The following is a 20,027-nucleotide window of genomic DNA, read 5'->3' as shown; positions in this document are numbered from 1 at the left end:
AGTGGTGGCATGACAACAGTAGAGTTACTGTACCGGTGACTCACTTGTGTCCTGCCCTTTTCTCAGATCACTTGCTGTGTAATGCTCCTTCAACTGTAGCAAGACAATAATGTGCTCCTGCGAAATCAGTGCTGTTATGTGACACTTTTTGCGGGTTTTACTAACACCTGCAGCATCACCTTATAGGCAGAAGCATTAGTAGCAGCTTATAGCACCCGGATTACATACTTTTAAAAGGTGGATGTGGAAGCTGTAACCCTTCTCCGGCAGTCAGCCCTGTAACGGGTGTTAAGGTGTTAATTATCTCTAGGGTTATTTAGCACTCACATTATTGGATACCCAACTAAGTATACCAGCTGTGTTTCTACTGTTCTTCTGCAAACCTTGAAATGTTAAAGATCCATTAAAGAGTAGAGCATTAGTTTCTTCTAGAGCTGCCTTAAGTGCAGTGAGCACTCACAGTGAACCCATTCTCTATGTCATTTACTGTAGAGCAAGTGACTAAGCTGGGAGCTGCGGTGCTCATTCTCTCCTCAGCTTAGCTCCTCTGTTGATGTTAGCACTTCTGTGAATGGTGTGGACATGACTGAGGAGAGGCAGCATCGTGCTGGAATGAGACCCCTCGTCGGCCTTCTTTTGTGCCTGCAGGGTCTCCCTGGTGAGTGTCAGGGTGGGCAAAGCTTCAGCCCAGCTTATAGGGATTCCGGCTCTAGCTGAGTGTCAGTAGCTTTTAAATCACGACTCAACACCCTCACTTTGCTTATTAGATTGTAAAATGGTTTTTTTCAATAAATATTAGAGCTTATTCCAACAATCCTGCTGCTGCTTTTTCTCTGTCTAAGCTATATGAGGGGCAGTGGTCAACCGGTTGACTTAAAACCCTCCTCCTCCCAGCATTTCGCTGAAATGACTTGCTGATATGAACCCATCAGGCTTCCCACATGGACAGTGGGATGAAGCCAAGAGGAGCTGACTGCCCTCTCTTTGTTCACAAAGAGAAGCACGGAAGAGGCAGGATATATCTTTCTCTCGCAGCCACCCCTCCAACTGCCCTCAGACCCTGTGTGTGGGGAATGCTGATATCTCATATATAGAGAGAAGAGCTGACCCTGCATCTGTGGCCTCTTCTCTCCAGCCCCAGCTGTGCGTCAGCAGTGGTAACTCTACTCCATCCCACTCACTCCGATGAGTGATGTCAACAGTGTGAACATATTTATTTCTGAAATTGAAAATCTTCCCTCATACAGGAACCACTGCCTGCCATAAAGTGCCATAGGAGAATTTTTTGTAATGCTTTTTTTCATCACTGAACAAGAAAACTAGTCATCACTTGCCCACAGGTTCAGAGGGAGTTAAACTCAAAAAATAGACTTGCAATTTAGTATCACTTTACATTTATATTGTTTGTCACTTTGATAATAGTCATGCCTCCCTGGAAAAGAAAGTGAAGTTTATTGCGGAGGAACTGGTGTCTCTAATGTATTGTCTCTTGCCTTTGTTAAGTGCCCTTCTATCAGTATTGGGTCATTTTACTTTGAAACACAATCATAAGGGGAGAAGATTTCAAACTTGCCATTTTCCCCGCACTAAGGGATGCCTTTTGTAAATCCTCTACCAGTTAAGACGGCACAGGCATTTGTCAGATCCAGATCCCACTGTGACCTAAGATTTTCATCGTCATAACTACACTGTAGCTATATGTTCGTATGACCAATAAAAGCCTTGAAAGGAATGGCCGATTTAGTGGTGTGTTGGAGTTAAACATTCAAGATTAAGCTGTACAGCCATTCTGCTCACGGTGGTCATTAGTTGGGAATATTAGAAGAAAGTCAAATATGAAATTGACGCTGACATTCACTGACATCATAACATCAGTCTTTAAATCTGGAGAAAGCTGTTAGTCTAAATTAGTTTTTAAAGTATTGAACTGTGGGCCTAACCTAAAGCTCGGAAAAAGCCCCTACCCATGGGATCATGATCACATTATTCGATCCCAAAGACACTCAACATTACAACCAAGCCAGATGTTGCTGTTTGGCACAACTCCAGACTATATCAAATACATACAAAGGGTCTGTCCTAGGTCATTCAATAGTTTATGTCTCTTGGAAAGTAAAACAAAACCTTAAGATTTTCTCTCTGAATCTTTTTTACAAAATCACACACATTTGGGCTTTTCTACTTTGTCTTTTTGAATCACTAATGTGACACTTAAAGTCACTGAGCTTCCCCAGAAACACTTAGGAGACGCCTTAGAAAGAGCCAACTCCCCCTTTCTGGTCTATGTTGGTGTTGTTGTTGTTGTTGTTGTTTTTTAAGCTTAAAGTGGACCTATCATGCTATATTTGAAACATATATTGTAGGGCCATACCTATATAAAGTATATAAATATATATTTTTTTCAAAATACCAAACAGATCCTGCATTTTAGCCATGCCTCATTTCGCTCTATTTGCTCTTTCCAGCCCTGTTTTTGCAGGGGGCTGATTCTGTGAGCTAAAACTGACCACGCTCCCCTGCAGGAGAGGGGAGTTGGCAGTTACTTTGGCATTAGGGCAGGGATATCTAGATACTTTCCAAGGTTTGACATAATGAATTGTTCTACTTTTAAAGCAAGCAACGATGTTTTCAAATCTGTAATCAAAAAGCTCTTCAAAAACACTATCGAAGCAGTTCCTGCCGTTGCTACGTTAGTTCAAACAGTAAGAACAGACTAGTTTTCATAGCGGAAGCATGTCAATTTAAATCAATACAAATATTTTTTAAATCAATAAAATAATTTTCTAAATCCATAAAAGCATTTAAATTAATATTGGGAGTCATGCCGTTACTTTGTTGAGAATGTAATAAGCGGGAATGACCGCGTCGCTGCACATTATCCCTTACATATGATGATATAGAGTCATTATTCATTTGTTTTAAAGCAGGAAGCGCGAACGCTTGCCTCGGGGAGGGAGAAAAAGAGCCACAGCGGAGAATAAACAGAAGGGCAACCATGGCAACCATGCAAAGGAAGTCTTCTTCGCTGCTTTTGTGGCAGACTACATCGCCAGTCGCCACTTACAGGCCTGGCATATGTACTACAGCGTCTCTAGCGCTTTCGACCAGCAATGGCCGGCCGTGGCCCAACCTCTCATTCCCTGATAGGTGGAGATGTTAAGCTCCTCGTAAAGAGACACAAAACTTGAACCCGCTATGCAAGAACACTGGGACGGAGACTTAGGTGAAGTGTCAAAAAGACTGGATTTAATAAGTCCACAAAAACCAGGCAGGGGACAAAGCAAACTCTGAACAGAGTGGGGAGAACGTGGAGCTGGGCTGAGACGGAGATTGGGCTGGACGTGGCAGGACAGAATGGAATGTGGAGTTTCACTGCGAGTATACGAAGAACTGGTGAAGTCTGATGATCGAACCAGAGTTTAAAGCAGCAGCAGGTGAGTGGTGGTAATCAGTGATGATGAGAAACAGGAGCGGAGGTGAGTTGGCGGAAAATGGAAAGTAGGTCAATTACGCCCAGCCAGGAAGACAGACAAACAGATAGACAAACAAACAGAAAAAAGGAGAAGGAGATACCGCAATTCCTCACAGGAGAATTGACCAATAGCCGTAGCGCCACCGTCCTGATGTCAGGAGGACGGTGTTCAAATCTGGATCAGTCTGTATCAGATCCGTTGCAGCCCCTTTTTTAGAGATTTGGGTATGGAGGAAAATAGAGAGTGTTGTGTTTTCTGACACTTGGTGAGTTCCCTGGAACACCGGGGACACATATTCATGTATAAAAGACGTACAAAAGTGCATTTTGCATGATAGGACCCATTTAAATAAGATCAACCTTACACCTAGACCAGTGGTTCTCAACTGGTCAGGCCTCGGGAACCACTTTTTACTTGGTCAATACATCGCGACCCAACATTTTGAAGCACTCAAATCTATTCAACAAAAAGACGTGCTGTAATATATACGCTTTTCAGCATACAATATTAATAAAAGTGAACTACAGTGCATATATCCCTTATATATAGATCTTTAGAAATACTAATATAAACTATGCATTCTGGTACACTGAGAAGAAAATAAATAAATCTATTACTACCCGACATATTAATAATATGTTATGCCATTGTTTGTTTTTCTCTTCTTGCTGCGAGAAGAGTAAAGAGGAGATAGTCTGTGTGAATTACTTTAAATTGTGGGTAAGGGTAGATAGCTCCCATTGTTCTGTGACCTGTCAATCATCAAACCGGGGGTCATATTTCATTATGTGTTCATTTTTATCTGAAGTTGTACCCATGGATGTATAAAGAAGAGTTCTACCGTAAAGTTATTCTCCGTGGGGACTTCCAGCAACAATCTAGATTCTGATTGACCAGAAGACTCGAAAAAACATCAGCAAAGATATTTTATTGAGAAGATGATCACTACGTGACAGAAGTTTTCAAAACCGTGTATGGTCTCCGGTACTTCCAGTCCAACGCCGACTGCATGCACAGCGTTAGAAAATCAGGCCTTCAAAATAAAAGTTTGACTTTTTTTTTAAAGTTAAACTTTAAACATCCATGACTTAAACACTTTATCCAGGATAAAAGCCACACAGCTGCACCTGCAAGGTGAATACAGCTGGTAAAAGAAAAAGTGTTTGAATGCATACATTAACATGTTTATGATATCACTGCCCCGTCTAAAACACGAGTGGATCTGACTTTAATTACATTTGACTCGAGTGTTTCGTCAACTTAATGTGTTGCTTAAAATAATACTTCTGCATACAGTATGTGACACTGTGAGTGTTGCACGGCCAGATACGGCTCAGCTGACTCAGGTAAGAAAATATATGATACATTATGAAGTGATATGCAGCGGACTGTACTTAATGTTACTCTGATCCGGTTACTTATGTTGTGGCAGATATTTAAGTAAGCTTTCTTAACGCTAATGTTATAATAGTCAGATTACTCTGAAGATGGGAGTTGATATTCTATTAATGTTCACGTTCACACAGTCGGTGATTTTTGCCGGCCGTCTTTCCTGCAACGGCAGCTTTTCTGTATTTCCTTTCTCCTGTAATATGACTTGATCGCTTTAAACTCCGCACACTGAGCTCTGATTGGTCAGCAGGCGGTGCTTTCACTGAGTTGAGCTCTTAGCCTGCAACCTAACCTGGTCCCGACCAGGTTAGCTGCTTAGCATATATTACCATGGAGATCTAGCCTGCTAAAAAAAGAACCAGCTTCGGATGACCGGAAAGCCGGAGTTTTCCCTGAATTTAGCCGGCTAAGCGAAAATCCTGCTTCGCAGTATACCCCCCTGGTCCCGACCAGGTTAGCCGCTAAGCATAAGTTACCATGGAGATCTAGCCTGCTAAAAAGAGAACCAGCTTCATAGGACCGGAAAGCCGGAGTTTTCCCTGAATTTAGCCGGCTAAGCGAAAATCCTGCTTCGTAGTATACCCCCCTAGCCCCCCTTGGTCGATTGTGATGATTGCCATCTCTTTTTAACTGCTAGAGCCAATGGAATGTGGAGGTTCCACATACACACAAACGTTACCAAATAAGGAGTGAGAGTGACGCGTAGCCAAAACCGGAAGCTGCATACATGGTGGCTACCATTAGCAGCTAATATTTATTCTCCGATCTTTACATAAAAATGGAAATATGGATTATCAATCATTTTTTCAAAGTGACAGACACATTGGATCAACCTATGGATCAACGCTCAGCAGCGTTTTTATCGTTTTAATGCCATTGAACACGACTTTTGATCAGAATAACAGCTAAGGTGAGACGATCTCCCGTGTTTGCTCCGTAATGCTACGTGTTGTGATGTCTGTGTTTGCTTCCCCTGTCGCGAATTCTGATCACTCAGTTATGATACTAATACCTATATAATCTGTGGAATCTCAGCTTTAATCGGATATCTTGTATGTGCAGTTACGATAAGTAATCTTTACCTTGCGCTCTGTGCCAAGTTCGTTAGCATCTTTTCTCTCAGGGGTCAATTAGACGCTTCTTATGAGCCTTGTGTTTTGTTTTGGTAAAAATGGTTCGTATCGTCACTTAGCTGAGTTTCTTCCCGTTAATCTGGTATGACACATTAATAGGTTTTTAAATATTAAGAAGCCCTGAGACTAGGGGTGCAACAACTAATCGACTTAATCGATTAAAATCGATTACCAAATTAGTTGCCAACTAATTCAGTCGTCGATTCGTTGGTGACGTCATCACGTGTGTTTTACGCCCCGTTAAGCTCTAACTTTATTGGTCTTTTTATCGGTACTGGAGACATTTAAAAAATATATGTCATGTATTATTGCTACAAAGACATTATATCGCAGTCTTAGTGTCGCCAACTCGTTTCTAATATGCAAAAAGACAAACAAATGCGTCTTTAATGTATTTTCGATCTTTCTCTCCCCCGCCTGCTTGCGAGGGGGCGGGGCAGTTTACACACGGGCAGCTGCAACATGCAGCAACACACACACGTGGGAGATGGCGGAGAGAACGCGCTCCGAGGTGGTTAAACTTTACCCGTCTCGATGTGGAGAATGCTTGTTGCCAAAAGTGGAATAAGAGTTTAGCATGTAAGGGCGGTAACACAAGCTATTTGTCTAAACATCTTGCAAAAGTGCTCCACATCCAGACGGAGGAATGCACCGGGTTCGACTGTCTTTCTAGTAGCTCTGTAGCCCCGTCCACGAGTAACGTTTCCACGTCAGGTGTTATGTATGCTAGCAGCAACACACGGAGCTAACTACATTATACAAACATAATGATTAGAGGTAACAGAGTTATTTGCGGACTTTTGGTGACAGAGCCTTCAGTGTGGCATCCCCCACCCTCTGGAACTCTCTCCCCCCCGAAATCCGCAGCGCCCCAACCCTGGACAAAAGCCCTCAAAACGCACCTTTTTACCAAGGCTTTCTCCACTGTATAGTTAGTTTAATAGGTTTATTTTTCCGCTGCTTCCCCCCCACCCTCTTAACCTGTCTGCCTTTTTTCCCCTACTCCCCCCCCCTACCCGACTTGTAAAGCGACCTTGGGTTTCCTGAAAGGCGCTATACAAATATTATATATTATTATTATTATTATTTAGTTTGTTAAAGTTTCAGCTATTCTGTTTACAGTTCTGTCATCAGATTATTTAATACGATTTGTTAAAACACTGTTGTTTCTTTTGATGTGAAATATTATTTATTTAATTTGAATAAAAAGCAATGTTAGTTTTGTTCACAATTTAAGTTATTTCAATAATATATGTATTTTGGAATCAAGTATTCATCTTTATTGTCTTCATTGTTAGTTTCCACATGCCTAAAACAACCTCAAGCTAAATCTAAAAGTTGATGGCTAAATAAGAGCGTTTGAGAAATTGTACAAGGCATACAGTAATAGTCCGAATAGTCGATTAATCGTTTCATTAATCGATAGATTAATCGATTATCAAATTAGTCGTTTCGTTGCAGCCCTACCTGAGACACAATTTTGTGAAAAAAAAACCTGCAGCCCCCTCCACCGGGGGCTCTCGGGCTAAACAGTTAACTGAAGGATACAGACTGGAATGAGGAAACCAGCCCTCTCTTCCCAGCATTGCTCCACTTTTACAAACACATCCGCCTGTTTTTGTTTGAACTACACTTGGAGAAGTACTTTCATTGGACTTTTGTATGCATAGCAGTTATTTATTGACTCAGTTGTTCTGCAAATGTTGTCCCGCTTGTTGAGAAAAATACTGCATAGGGTGACCAGGTCCCAACAAACTACATGTGGGACAAGGAGTATGTTTGTGTGGGACAATGTGGGACACCCTCTCAACAGCACCCACCCCCAAAAAATTAATCACATGAATTACAGCATCCAATAAACAATGCAGATAAAAACTTAGCAAATATATAACAACAGAGCAGAAAGTGAAGTCAAAATGCAGTAACAATTTAGTATCTTAATAAAGAAAAGTAAACTAAGGCTAACCAAGGCAGCAGGCATTATTCACTTCAAGTGTTTAGAAATGCATCTTCCTAATTCAACTAGTGTATTACCTGTAAAAGTAGGCACAACATAAATTAATAGATAAAATAAAACCATATATACAAATCAACACTGGCCAGGAGGGAACAAAAACATAATAATACCTAAAATAAAATAGCTTTCAGTTTTGTCCATCACAGCAACAGCAGGTGGGCCCCCCCACAGTGTGTGGGCTATTTTGTCACCTAGAACCACTGGTGTCTTTAACTCTGTCAAACTACTCTCCACAGAGGCAGGGTCAAGCACATCTGTTATTATGGACGCTGCTTTTGTACGACCACATGACATTTTCTTTGCTATCTCAGAGTCTGGAAAAATGGTCCGCACTAGCTTGTTACCACATTCATTTGACCGGAGTGATTGGGAGTGTTGCACTGTATGGTAAACACTGATTATTTCTGCTGCTATTACCTTGTCTGAGTGGCCATCATTTTTTGGTTTGAGTAGGAATGTCTCCATAGAGAGGGATGTCTCTTTTTGAGCGACACGTTTCTTGTGAGAATCGTATTCTCGGTGTCTTTTGATGTCGTATTCACCGCCATGTGAAATTGAAAAATGACTCTTGCAAAGATTGCAAACAACTCTCTGAGAGTCACCCTGCACTGGCTTCACCCACGGGTAAGTGTCTTCCGAGTCTTTGTTGTATGTGCATCTTCTTTTCTTCTTAGCTGTAGTTTCAGTTTCCTCCATTTTCCATAACCTGCTGCGTCGCCTGCATTATTGACTTTCGTTGTTGTTGTTTGGCGGGGCCGCGGGGGTGTAGAACCCGCCGTGTGTTACAGTTTGATTGACAGCAAACACAGCCCTGCGATGATAGCCTTCCCTGCTTTCTCAACAGCCATTGGATAAATCTGACTAAGAAAAGCGTTTTAGCCAATCGAAATGAAATATGCGGAACATCGTCTCAATTTGCGGGACGCACCAAAAGTCGTGAAAATGCTCTGCAGTCCCGCGCAAAGCGGGACATCTTTTTTGATGTTTTAAAAAACTGTTTCAATCTTTATATGTTGATCCAATTATTGAGTATTATTATTGGTTCTTTTTTTACTTATACTTTTAAGAAAATCTAAAACTGGAAATCCCTTGAACTACATAATAACAACCAAACATCAAACTGCTGAAATATACAATATCAATACATATGAATTCCTCTGGTAGAATAGTTGGCATATGGAGATAAGACTGCATACTGTATCTAAGGGAATTGAAAGGTTTCCAACATTATGTAGGTCAGCAATCTAACATTAACAAGCACGATGATGATAAAGAACATGCCGACAAAAGAGGAACTCCTTTGCATGTTGCCAGCAGTTAGAGGAAAAATGTGTGGCAAATTAATTATTTCAACTATTCATGAAATCTTCAAATAAAAAGTAATTGCCTCTTCCACTTGATGGTTTGGATCACAATTGATTTGGCACTTGTTGCAGTGGTCAGAGAAATGTGTTTATTGTGCACAATGCATTATGTATACAAAGCTGCTATAGCAATATCTAATAAACTGTATGAAAAGAAGCATCTCATATACTCTAATTATTTCTGTCCTCATGCTCTGGATACATTAATCAATGTGTCAACTGCGCACAGGCCTGAATGCGTCAGGTGCATGTCTGGATATGAAGCTGTGTGTTTTCACGCCTACAGTATGTATTGGCTCATGCATGTGTGCATGTGTATGAATGTGAGACCATGCACCTGCGTTCTGTGACATTTAATTATGGAGGACATCAATTATGGCCCTTATTATGGCTGTGTTTAATCAAAGCAATTAAGTTAAAGTTACATACTTTCCATCACATTACATTCATTTAGCTGACACTTTTATCCAAAGAGACTTACAATAGGGCTTTAGCTATAAAAACAAACACATGGTGCCACATTTATAGCACACTTTGAAAACTGCTCATATCAGCAATCCACACCCACACACCCACACACACACACACACACACACACACACACACACACACACACACACACACACACACACACACACACACACACACACACACACACACACACACACACACACACGCACGCACGCACGCACGCACACACACACACACACACACACACACACACACACACACACACACACACACACACACACACACACACACACAGATAATACGGCAGCTGATTGTCCTGGGCCTTGGCATTCAAGAGAGACCTTACACTACCTCCACTCCGCTGTATCTCAGAAAGGCAACATTGTTTGTGGAAACGTAAATAACTATTTAATCATTACTCGACCCACATAACGATGCTATGTGTTGTGGTATTGCTAAGGAAACAACATGCATAGGCATTTTCAGCAACCAAACATAATTTCTATGAGAAAATGTGTTTATCATATTTATCATAGTTATAATTAATAATGAAATAAGTGAGTACGTTTTTACATAAACAGTACACGATGGTTGAGAGATCCAGACACAGAAAAAGTGTGTGTTTGTGTAGAGAAACAAGTCAGCACCATCTTCGTATTGCAAACTTGCACAATGTAACACACACTGAAGTGCAGTTAATGCCCACACATACACACACTATTCGTTTTCTGTCATTTTTGCTTCATTGGTCACCAACTTCCCTGGTTTATTGTTGCTCTCAAACCTTTCCTCTCTGCTTCTCTCCTCTCCTCACTCCTCACCTCTCAGTTTCAATCGTTCATGTTTTGTCTTTGTCAAGCTGCAAACCATAAGTATTTATTCATTCACTTGAATAATAATAGCAGTGAGGAAAGACAGAGGGGGTTTTAATGTCAACAACATTTCTGAATAACTCAGCAATGTATATTTGATATTGTTGCTGCTGCTTAAATAGAGGCTTATTATTAAAACAATTGCTTTCATAGGCAGCTGGTGGGTAGGCGTAAGAAAGACAAAAAAAGGGAAAAACTGTTTATGAACAAATGGCAATACTAGTTTATCCAGTAAGATGTATATCTTAATTCATCCCATTTAATTATAAGCTTGATTGTTCTACTTTACAATGTTATTATATAAACTCCCTTTCAGTAATTGTATGATATCTGTAGGTTCCTGGCTTTTGCTACAGCCACTATTTGAGATCTTTATGTTGATGTTACAGTAAAACAGCCAGAACAGAGCCAAAGGTTAAAATAAAGTATTGTCTAACTAACAATGAATCCCAGTAAAGTTTGGATACTAAAAACAATTAAAACAAATCAAGAACATTCACAAAGCAACCTTTTCAACTCTTGTCACAAAAAAACAATTTCTCGGCAACATCTTCTAAGCAAAACACAGACACATACACCCACACAAACTTAGGCTATCCCCAGTAACATCGGAGGGAAAAAAATATACTTTTCTGAGAAAAATAGGCCAACCCTAGATAACCAGGCAATGGAACTAATCCAAGACTACCGCTAGGGAAGTGAAGAGAGGAAGAATGAGGAGAGAGAAGGTAGGGCTGCTGGGGGAGGAGAGAGGGAGACAAAAGGATACAGAGAAAGAGAGAAGAACTCTCTCTCTCACACACTCTCACACACACACACACACACACACACACACACACACGCACGCACGCACGCACGCACGCACGCACGCACGCACGCACACACACACACACACACACACACACACACACACACGCACGCACACACGCACGCACACACACACACACACACACACACACACACACACACACACACACACACACACACACACACACACACACACACACACACACACACACACACACACACACACACACAGGATGCTAAAGCTAGTAGAACTAAGTCCCTGTGCGGTTGGTGGGTCTGTCCGTCTGTCTGTGTCTCTTTGTATTCTTGATAATTCTCTAAGCTGCTTCGACTTGTCACCAACACATCAGAAAGTAAGATAAGAGTTCAACAGAGATGAAAACTAAAAAGAATATGCATGATTTCTGAAGAATAAGCATTTAGATTTATTTTTAAATCCTTTTGTTTATACATTTTTTCAATTTTCTGTCCAACTGAGCGCTGCAGCCACACAGTGGCTAACACCAGTTACATCTGGAGTTATATTTGTCCATGTAGGCTTAAAGGAGCACTGCACTGAAGACTGCTTTGACTAGCTTTACAAACACTCCTACAGTGGGCATGAAAGGTAGCTTTTAAAGTTTGTAGCTTCATTCTTTTGGAGGATGGCAGCTGCATCTAGCACCGCAGTTACAGTACATTCCAGTACGTTACAGCAGGGAAAGAAACATCAATATGTGCACAGAGGCTTCCCAACCTGCTCATGTAGCATAATCCACATCTCTGCTGCGTGTCTGAATGCTCATTATGTTCCAGACAATCACTTTTTTTGCCAACACATGGCTGAATAAGCAGTTTCCATTGCTCCTGGGGTGGTGAGCTGTGTATGTTTAGTGCAAGCCTTGTTTTGTTTTATGGGGCTGCAGTTAACAATTACTGTTATCAAAATACCTTAATGGTCAATCAATTAATCATGCAGTCCATACAAAAGTCAGCTTCACAATTGATCAGGCCCCAAGGTCAGAAGCCAGAATATACATTTACAATGACATAAAGAAATAGATAAAAGCAAAACCTGAATCTGAATGCAGTAAATGTGTGTAAAATTACATTGTTGTTAGTTGCTGATTGACCAAGCGATCACCGTTAGTTATTAATACATGGTATGGCATGATGTTTGTGTTATTATTTTAGCCCAACGTCTTTATTGAGAATATTTCTATATAAAGCTATACTGGTATTTACTTTTGCTATGTATTTTCTCACATGACTATTACTAACATTCCTGTCAATTTATAGACACCATTGGTGTTCGTCATAGGATTCAGAAATACTACTTTATACCCCAGATTCAATGGTAGCAGGGAGTATTTTGTCGGGAATGAAAGTGACCGGCAGGAGGTACGGTTGCTGGAGCAGGCTGAGGACTGATGCTGCGTTCAGCTGTTGGGATGGACCGTTGGACTGATGAGAACATTTAGATCCGCAGGCCTCCCGCCTCAGCGAACACCTGTTACTGCTGGGACACAGCGGGGGGGAGGGGATACAGAGGGAAAGATGAGGCAATAGACATATACAGTTACAGGTAGAAACAGAGATGGAGCCGTGTGACAGCATATGAAAAAGAGAGAATGAAAAATAAATAAATCTGTATGCCAGTGGCTAGACACACTTACTGTACACAGAGACACATGTACGCAGAGTTCTTGAGGTATGCTGTCTTTAATATAGCTGCCTACCTAAAATCCAGTCCCTTTTATTCAGACATCTGCAGTAAAAGTTTAATTTACCATGGATCCAGCCATGTCACGGAAGTTTCACCCCAGGGAGTTATCAGACATACAAAAACAAGAAAGTCCAAAACCCCCCCCAGTAAACATAACAAAGCTGAGTTAACAACCTGAACAAACAGCCTCTTTCTGAAGAAGGCTTTTTGTGCAGCTTTGTACGCGGCTTGTGTTTGAATAAATGTTTTTTGCATTTGCCAAGAGTGCCCGAAACCTTTCTTCCTTTTTTAAAACTTTTTTCTTCCCCACCTAAAAGCACGTTTCTTACAGTTATCTGAACTTCCTAGCACCCTGGACCTTATCTTTTTTTGATCAGACTGAAACTTTAGCTTACACAGTTGTACAACATTGAAGCAAAATGCTAGAAAATCACTTAAAAAGTGACAACAAGGAGATACCAATGTAAAGAATACAAAGAAAACATATCCACAGGTTACCAAAACTGATCTCATCACAAACATAAGTCACAATGCAGAAGGGGCATCACCAAAAATACAGTTGACAATTTGAAACACAGCACTACTGGATAAGCAATCGGCATAACATAAGCGTACATGAATAGTTCACCATGAGAGCATCGGTCACTGACAGTGGTGTCATTCACTTACTTTTAAAACAATACATTGCTGCTATCCATGTGTAGTTCTTTTCTAGCCATATGATATTCTGCTGCTATTTGTAGATACTGGCAGGCAATTATTTCTGCGCACAGGAGGTGACAAACTTCGAGACTAACAAGATTATAATGAACACCAATAACAAAGCATCACCTCCCTGTGCCATTCATGTCTACTAAAGTGTTTGTTACAGCTGTGGAGCTGCTTTATTTTGAGCTATACTTGAAAATATGTCTGTTTATTTATATATTGAGTTATACCAGGTGAAAAATATGTGTTTCACTGCCCTGTCTGTTTTAAAAGTAAGTCTCATGTCAAAACAGAGAACAAATAATGGTTATGGTAACACCTCACCCAACACTGATGTCATTGTGTACGAACACTTTCTGCAATTTCTGCTTCAGGAAAAAACTTACAAGAAAAGTAAAGCTCCTGTAAAATAATGAGTTATTGGTACTGACCGCCCAGAGCTACAGTATTTGATGAATAAATGCATCATAAACAAAACAACTTGTGGAGATACAGTATATGTTGGTCCTGTTGAATTTCAGACAGTCTCCTTATTTATTTTTCTAATTTGTTTGTTTGCTGCTGCTGTGTTTCAATTGGATGAGTGTAGCAGCTGTTGGTACTTACAGGTGTAACTGACTTCTAGACTGTGATTGACAGCTATTACAAAAAGAGGCCTTTGATTAAAATAAGGCCTGAGTGTGATTCAGATCAGAGCTGCAGGGAAAATAACATTTTGTGCAATTCATGTCTGTTCTTTAATTATTATGTTTGCTTGTTTGTTTTGTTCAAATTCCTTAATTTCCCCCCCCCCCCCCATTTTCAATCAAATCCAACTCATTTTAAAGTGATCCAATATTTATAAGCCATATTTTTTCAATCCTTTCATAAACCTGTCTTTCATAAAGTGAACCTCAATATTAATGGCTCTTAAATGTTTCAATACTGCTCTTCAGTTTGTTAGATGCAACTTTGTTGACAGTGCTACTTTTAATTAGCTGTTTTCACATTAATTGTAATGTCACAGCTGTTGTCAAAGTTTGAAAAGTGAAGGCGTAAAATGCTTGGATTGGAATGTGCAAGACATTGCGAAATGTCAATGGGATATAAAATAATTATCAAAATAAAAGCTAAACTCCAGTAGATAAATACAAATGGATATTTCTGCTGCTAGGACTCCCCATCATCAACGTCAACAACGCCATTATAATATTTATGTGGCCGCTGTTTGTTTATGCTTATTCACCTGCACTGACGTAAACTCAAACCATGACCGTCCTACAGGAATAACTACATTACTCATCACACATTAGTATTTCCACCAGGAGACAGAGCTAAAGTATCACCTGAGATACATGTGCATTGTGACGCTCTTGAGTTTATAAGGCAACAGTCAGATCTATAGTAACAGCCATTCCTAACGCTTTCTTATTTAGCTCTATCCCTTAGGCATAGCGCTTGATTTGTATTTTGCATTTCAAAACATCATACATCATAAGATGTTATGTGCACAAGCATTTAGACACAGGCCCCTGGCGCTCCCCTGCACACTGGCTGACTGACTGACTAACCGGCTGGCTGAATGGCTGCCTGTCATTTGTAGAACATCTGAGCTGGCATTTCTCCAGAAAAATCTACTGTTGTTTCAGCACCCTTTGGGTGTTTGTTGAGTGGTAATATGGAATCTACACTTCCTGAAAATACAGAACAAATTGTTTGTTTCAGACGCATCAAGGTAAAGCCTGGCTGATAAAAAGCCAGAGTTTGAAATGCCTCCAAAAAAGTACTTTTTTTATACAGATACATCAAAGTACCTAGAGGAAAGCTTTGATATCCGAGGCAAAAACCAAATGATGCTCTCCAATTTCTATCTTTCCGTTTTATTCATACATCCAGAAATAAGAGTTATTTTCATGCTTCACACTTTAACAACCTTTTGCTAAATGGCCGACCGAAAGTACTACTTCATCATTCATACAGTACTACATACAAAAGAATGACTCTGAAAATCTGAAAATGTAGGCTAAGGAAACTTTGTTTCATCATGGTAATTTTTAAAGTGCTCTTCAGATTCTAGTTCTTAAGATTATAAGTCTTTTACTCATTGAAAACTACAGGTAGGATATTGGTGATTCCCCCCCCCCCTGTATCTTATTCAGAATATGTAAATGCTTTGATTATGTTGCTTCAAAATATCTAGAGACAGAATGTATAGTTATTTGCATGCAACTTTTGAACATATATATATACACATACACATATTTAGGATGAAACAGTGTGTTTTTGATACAGTAAATAAACCACTTGTCAATGCTAACCTCAGCACTTTTTCAATCTATTTGACTTTCATCTGCTCATGTTTTGCTTTCATTCACCAATTTGTACAAAAGTTTAACATCTGAAGATTATGAAGAGTACAAAGTCCCATGAACTGATAGTAGTAGGTACAATACTGATATGTATGCATCTCTATTATGTTATATTGAAAAAGGAAATGCTCTAAAACTAAAAGTAGTAGAACAAAGGTACTAAGTGATGTATTCACTCTTTGATACAAAACAAAGTGTAAGAGATTAGCTCTGATTCTCCAACTTTTAGGAGTTCAATTGTCTCGATGCCATGGGATTTGGATGTGAGGATTTGCATTAAGTGGAGAGTCTGGTCGGAGACGTGAGAGCTTGGCATAGAGGCTGCTGGTGGTTTCCCTCTGCCACCCTCTGGGGTGAGAGAGCTGTGAGACCCTGGGATTATGGGACTCCTGTGTTTCTTCGTGGAGCCACAGGGGGCCAGCTGCTGCTGGTCATAGAATTGGCACCGTCAAAAGAGTTAGTAAAGGACAGCAATGGAGCAATTTGTAACGGGCCAATACAAATCTTCAGCCCAAATTACAAACAACACAACAGATTGTATGCAGATTTTAGACACAAAGTTAAATCTGGCTTGTTAATTTAGATTAAATGTTACTGTTGCATTGTTCCACATAATTGTATCTGAATCAACATCATTTAAAAAAAGCCAGAAAATGGATTACTGTTGACTTTTCGGTAAAGTTTGAGAAAGGTGTGACTTTTCACTCCTGACCTTAGGAACAGGCATCAAGTAAACTACTAACAACCGTGAAATAATATAAGCAGTAATGTTCCTTTATACCTTTTGACTTGGCTTACTGCAAGATTAAAACGACTGGGTCTACCAATAAAAGTAACTATGTTTTGTTTTGCTCAAGAGTCTAATAAAGTCATGACAGTGGGCCAACATGCACAACAAATAAATTAAATTCAGCATTCATTTATTATTTACACCTATGCTTTTCTTACCATGTCAAAATGACTCCCATGGGAAAGGCCTATGTGATCTTCTTTGTTGAGTAATATGCATTAATAACCAATTACATTTGTTAAATGATTAGCACAGCATTGGTGAGAGGCGTGTACGTGTAACATCTCAGGGTCAAATGAGGGTGGAGAGCTGGATGTCACTGAAACAGATGTAACTGTGCAGCATTGTTCTCTCACTATTACAAAATAGGCTACTTATCTGATATTGTTTGTTACTGCTACAGACCTTTACTTATAACCAGCTCCGTTGAGGGTTTCAATGAGCCAATTCTCACCCATCTCTGGAATGAGGCTCACAAATGATCTGGCTTTGACCTCCTCAGGGTGTGCAAACAAGCAGAAGTGTTTGTGAACAAACAAAGTTTGAGTCTGTTTTTTGACTTCAAGGTTTAATTCTTAGATATAGACAAATGTGTGGGGACCGTGGAAGACAGTATGGTGGGAGTATTTAAATGTCAGATTTGCTTATGTGGGTTGCTAGCATTGTGGATGATTGGCACATTTATATGTGTGAGTGTATGTGTCCACACATGCATTTGTGAGTAGGTGTTGGAGTTGGCGTTTATTTCTCTGTCAATTTGTGAGGTTCTCAGGCATTACTATTTTGCACACACACACTATATTGTGTGTGTGCAAAATACAACCAGTGACATCTACCGTATATAGAGCACTGCCATTTTGTTATATAACAGACAATGATTTGAGAATCAGGTCTGGACATTGTCTGAGGTTTCCCTTTCTCACATGTAGCAAACAACAGGAGATTGTTCGTATCAGAAGCGTTCTCACTTGCTGGAAATACTCAAATATTTGGTTTGGCGAGGGGTGGTTCCTGGGAACAACGTGAATGAGACATTACTTACAACACGACCAGGTAGTTGGCTCATAACATGGTCCTAAATACCGGTTCTGTGGTCTTGCTCAATCTTTCTGATGATTTTTGTTTCAGCACTTACAGACAGAATGATCTAGTCTTATTGACTCTCTAGTTTGACATCCTTTTAGTCTTCGTGCTATGGCCCTTTTTCTTCAACCTCAGATGTTTTGTTTATTTTCCTGTTTGTGCCAGCCGTGATAAAAATGTGCATGCGCTCACTGTGAATGTGTGTGCAGCTCTATTGACACATGAGTTTAATCCATGTATTAATTACTAGGGATCTGGCAGGTAAAGTTGTTTTAATGTTTAGTCTTAATGCTTTGGACATTTGCATTCTCACATACTCCTTCATAATGTCCATATAAGATCAATGTCTAAGTGCATGTGTGAAAGAGGCATTATATAACTGCACATTTACATAAATACTGTATCTCTTCCACTGCCTGTGGAAAAAAATAGAAAAACCCGTCAAATATCAATCAACATGATAGGATTTGCCTGTATTTGTGTAAAAGCTCAATGCTTAGAAAAGTGTATTTACCTTTTAAGCAGACTTTATCTTGACTCCCATGAATTGAGCTCAGAAATCTCACCCGTGGACATACCTACAAACTGTTCGCATAGACATGAAAAGGCATCCATAAGTTTGTTTTTCTCTAGGCAAGCAGTACAGTTTCCAAAAACTGAACTAAGTCTCATATCAGCCGTTGAGTCAGCATGCTTTCCATATTTGTAGTCCTGTGGCCAATTGCAGCACATTACCTGGCCTGACTTTACATTTCTTTTTTTGCTGCAGAGGACCAACAGATTGCTTTAGCAACTGACGGTCGATTGACAGCTGACGGATTAGTGTCTCACAGCGATTAGCAAATCACAGTTTCTTCTTATGCTTTTCATCTTTTTCTAATTCAAAAGATTACAAATGAATTCAGATTTTCTTACGGTCAACTTTCTGCCTTTTTTACTCTCTTCAAATTCATATCATGAAACTGAGCTTTGAGATTATAGAAAAAGGTGTTTATGTTTGGATTAAAAACTTTTCATTTGAAATGTCAAAGAAATCTGTGAGTCAGATCTGTGATGTGTTAAACACTGAGTAATGCTTAGGGTTCAAAAAAGGAAAGATGTCACATAATGCACGTGCACACACACACACACACACACACACACACACACACACACACACACACACACACACACACACACACACACACACACACACACACACACACACACACACACACACACACACACACACACACACACACACACACACACATGATGTGACTCAGAAACCTGCGGGGTATGCAGACTTCTACTTAAGATAAATATAAAAAAGTTGTTAATATTATAGTTTATACACTCACCTGTTCCTGCCTGACAGTACTGCAAGTGAGTGTGTGTGTGTGGTTTAGCATTACTATACTTGTGGGGACCTAAATCTGTTTACACAGTCACGTGTGGGGACTCGCCTCCCTTATGGGGACACATTGGAGGTCCTCATGAGGGGAATCATTAATTTTAGGGGGAAGACTTGGTTAGGGTTAGGATAAGTCTCCAGGAAATGCATGTAAGTCAATGTAATGTCCCCTGAAATGATGTGTGTGTGTGTGTGTGTGTGTGTGTTTGTGCACGTGTGTGTGTGTGTGTGTGTGTGTGTGTGTGTGTGTGTGTGTGTGTGTGTGTGTGTGTGTGTGTGTGTGTGTGTGTGTGTGTGTGTGTGTGTGTGTGTGTGTGTGTAGACTAAAAGAGAAGGCAATGTGAAGAGATGGCAATATACAGATGGCTGAGTGAAGGAAGATAATGTCAGATATAGTGATGGAAAAAAGAACGAGGCCAGACAAAGTGTGAAGAGATAAGGATAAGCTCACTTTTATGGCAAAAAGATTTC

General features: G+C 40.1%; 1 long non-coding RNA gene across 1 annotated transcript in view; it reads left to right on the top strand.

Moving 5' to 3' along the window:
- Positions 1-3,362: 3,362 nt before the first annotated feature.
- Positions 3,363-20,027, top strand: part of LOC139435946 (uncharacterized) — a 63,604-nt gene continuing 46,939 nt past the window's right edge. The window contains exon 1 of the long non-coding RNA XR_011645151.1: positions 3,363-3,434. This is a non-coding gene — a long non-coding RNA (uncharacterized lncRNA). The remainder of the gene's footprint in view (positions 3,435-20,027) is intronic.

The sequence above is a fragment of the Pseudochaenichthys georgianus genome, chromosome 3 (assembly GCF_902827115.2).
Source record: "Pseudochaenichthys georgianus chromosome 3, fPseGeo1.2, whole genome shotgun sequence".
Classification (NCBI taxonomy): domain Eukaryota; kingdom Metazoa; phylum Chordata; class Actinopteri; order Perciformes; family Channichthyidae; genus Pseudochaenichthys; species Pseudochaenichthys georgianus.
This window is presented reverse-complemented; position numbering and strand designations above follow the sequence as displayed.